The sequence below is a fragment of the Quercus suber genome, unplaced genomic scaffold, assembly GCF_002906115.3.
Source record: "Quercus suber isolate HL8 unplaced genomic scaffold, Cork oak 2.0 scaffold_1525, whole genome shotgun sequence".
Lineage (NCBI taxonomy): Eukaryota > Viridiplantae > Streptophyta > Magnoliopsida > Fagales > Fagaceae > Quercus > Quercus suber.
In genome coordinates, this window is record NW_027070897.1 from 1,250 (window position 1) to 4,042 (window position 2,793).

Genomic DNA, 2,793 nt, shown 5'->3' on the forward strand with positions numbered 1-2,793 from the left:
CATGTATTTAAGTCTCCAACAAAAGCTACAGTTGTAATCATAGCATTGTTTGCTTACATGTTACACCCAATACAAATTTAAAACATACAACATCATGTCAACTAGACGTAAAAGCCTGTCATTATCATATTACAGCATGATTATTTGATGATTCCACCAAAGCATGTATCAACAAATTGACACAATAAACTGGAAATTCCGACACTCAAATTTTGAAATTGAAGTTTTAGTACTATGTCAAATCTAGAAAATCTTAATTCAAGCCACATGCACTCCCGTATAGCGGTCCCATTTATTTAACAAAGGTAAACCAAAGGGTTTTTAGCGAATTGGTAAATACAGAATCACGCAAACGCAAACGCAAACAACGTCATGCCTTTCAATTGTTTTACTAAGCTGAGACCCATAACGAGTAAATGTTAACAATTTTAAAAAAAAAAAAAAAAAAAAAAAAAAAAAAAAAAAAAAAAAAACTGCGCCATGTCTCTCACGAAAAATAAAATGCTATAAATAGTTGCATTAAACTATGCCATGTCTCAAATATTCTCAATTTTTAACTATAAATACTACATCAAATTGAAATCAAATTACAAAACTAAATTCAACTAAGACAATAAATAGATTCACATAAAAAATAAAATAAAATAAAATAAAAAAACGAAGGCCAAAACTCAAGTACAGTTCCTTAGGTGCCGTACTTTTAGGTAATCCAATCAAACCAAATTCAAACACATTGTCGCAATTATCAACAAAGCACAAACACTGTTATATTTTTCAAAGACAATTAAATTCAATGCCGCTACGCGTTTGAATTTAATTAGCAAATCTGATATACTACACCTAAATACCTGTATGCAATTCACCCCAAAATTTTGATTTTTTTTTTTTTGAAAAAAAAAACTTAAAATGGTTAAGAATGATTAAATTACTGGATCCACAAGAATAGCAAATATTGGATCAAACAATCAAAATAAAATAAAATAATGAAAAAAAGTAAAAAAAAAAAAAAAACTGAACTTTTACCATTACCGGTAAATCAAAATGTTTCTAATTATAGAAAAAGGAGGTCCAAAATCTAGAGACTTGGAATCTGAATGGTTATAAATAGCATGGTAACAAGAGACCGGATTCAAATCCCCTCTTCACTAAAAACCAATTGGCGTCTTATATTGACGAGCGAGCAATCATGATAGAGCGAACGCGATAGATTCAAATCTTAAGTATCTATCAAAAACAAAAATAACAAAAAAAAAAAAAAATAGAAAAACCGGACCTGAGATCTGAGAATGAGCGCGAGATCCATGCAACCTGTAAAACATCTTTCTTCTTCACCGCGGTCTCCGATTCAGTTGATGCAAGGCGGGATCCAATTCGCCCCCTAACCAATCCCAAAACGCCACCTGGCTATCTATATATATTATTTTTATTATATATAAGTGATAAATGAAATGAAACTCCAGTTTTTAACAAGCGAAGCGAAGTAGTTCCCGACCTGCACCAAGCGAATTAGAGACCGCCGGTAACTGAATCAAATCTCTCTCTCTCTCTCTCTCTCTCTCTACCGCCTTCCCTGTTGATAGTATTTTGGGAAACGGTGATAGATTTTGAGTTTTTATGTTTTTAACCCTATTGATGGGTTTGGGGTGTTTAGTTGTTTTTTAAAGGGGTTATTTATAATGGAAACAGACGAACCTGATTTTGACACGTGGAGCTTAACCATCCACCAACGTTTCTGCTAGAAACGGCCCAAAAGAAAATAAATGGAAGACTTTTTCTTTTTTCTTTTTTTCTTTTCAGTCGGCCTACAGACAGCCTAAATCTGGTGAATTATTAGTTAGTTGCGAAATCGTAGTAAAATGATGCCGTGTTGTTCTCCTCCCGACATCTGACGTGTGTATCTCTCGAATGTGAGCGAGACCCACGTTTAGGACATTTCGTTAACTTTTCAAGTATTTGGAAGGGGTTAATACCATAATATTTTCGTAATAAAGTTATAAGTGTAAAGTTGTTATTGGATTCTAATTTAAATTCAAAAAAAAAATTTATCCTTCTATAACAACCAATAATAATCTATTATTTAAAATTTGTTGTAAAAATATTGTGAACGTAATATTTATCCGAGTATTTCCACATGGAACCATCTAAAATAGTGGTTGAAAAAGTAAATTTAGGTGCAATAATGATAGAATGAGACTTAAGCATATTTTGAATTTTTGTGTGCATATTTGGTTTTGTGTTACAGTTTCCTTGACTTTTTCACATATAGACATGGATGTGGACATTTTAAAATAGATAAGTGTTATACTCACAATATTTTTACAATATAAATCTTAAATTGTAAGTTGTTATGTAGTTCTAATTTATACTCACCATTTAAATTAATTTTTTTATCAGCTATAAAGTTAATAACAACTTATCACTTAAATTTGTTGTAAAAGTATTATGAAAATGTTGTAAATATAGCATTTCTCTTTATATGAAACATTTTCACATTAGTGGTGGATTTTGCGTAAAACAGTGGATGTAAATGATTGTAAAAGAAAAGTAATGCTACATAAATAACAATTTTCACAACAAATTTTACACTGGCTAATTTGTCAAATTATTATTGATTTTCACATGGTTCATCATTGACATTATTTTATTATGGAAAATGTTAACAGATGCCCTTAAGGCAAATGTTAACAATCCATTTAAAGAAAACTTTTATGAAAAAAAAAATTAATATTTTGACAGTTTTTTCTATTTCCTATAAAAATTGTGTCAAAACTTTCTTAAAATAATTGTTAACCA

The 2,793-nt window shown here is 30.2% G+C and overlaps 1 long non-coding RNA gene across 2 annotated transcripts; it reads right to left on the reverse strand.

Annotated features, from left to right (window-relative positions):
* Positions 1-419: 419 nt before the first annotated feature.
* Positions 420-1,805, reverse strand: LOC136061178 (uncharacterized). 2 transcript variants are annotated; one of them, XR_010627550.1, is made up of 2 exons: positions 1,493-1,805; positions 420-1,400 (listed from the first exon to the last, which is right to left on the reverse strand). It is a non-coding gene; the product is annotated as an uncharacterized LOC136061178 (long non-coding RNA). The 2 variants fall into 2 exon arrangements; XR_010627549.1 differs by having other exon boundaries at positions 420-1,408.
* Between the last annotated feature and the right edge of the window lie 988 nt (positions 1,806-2,793).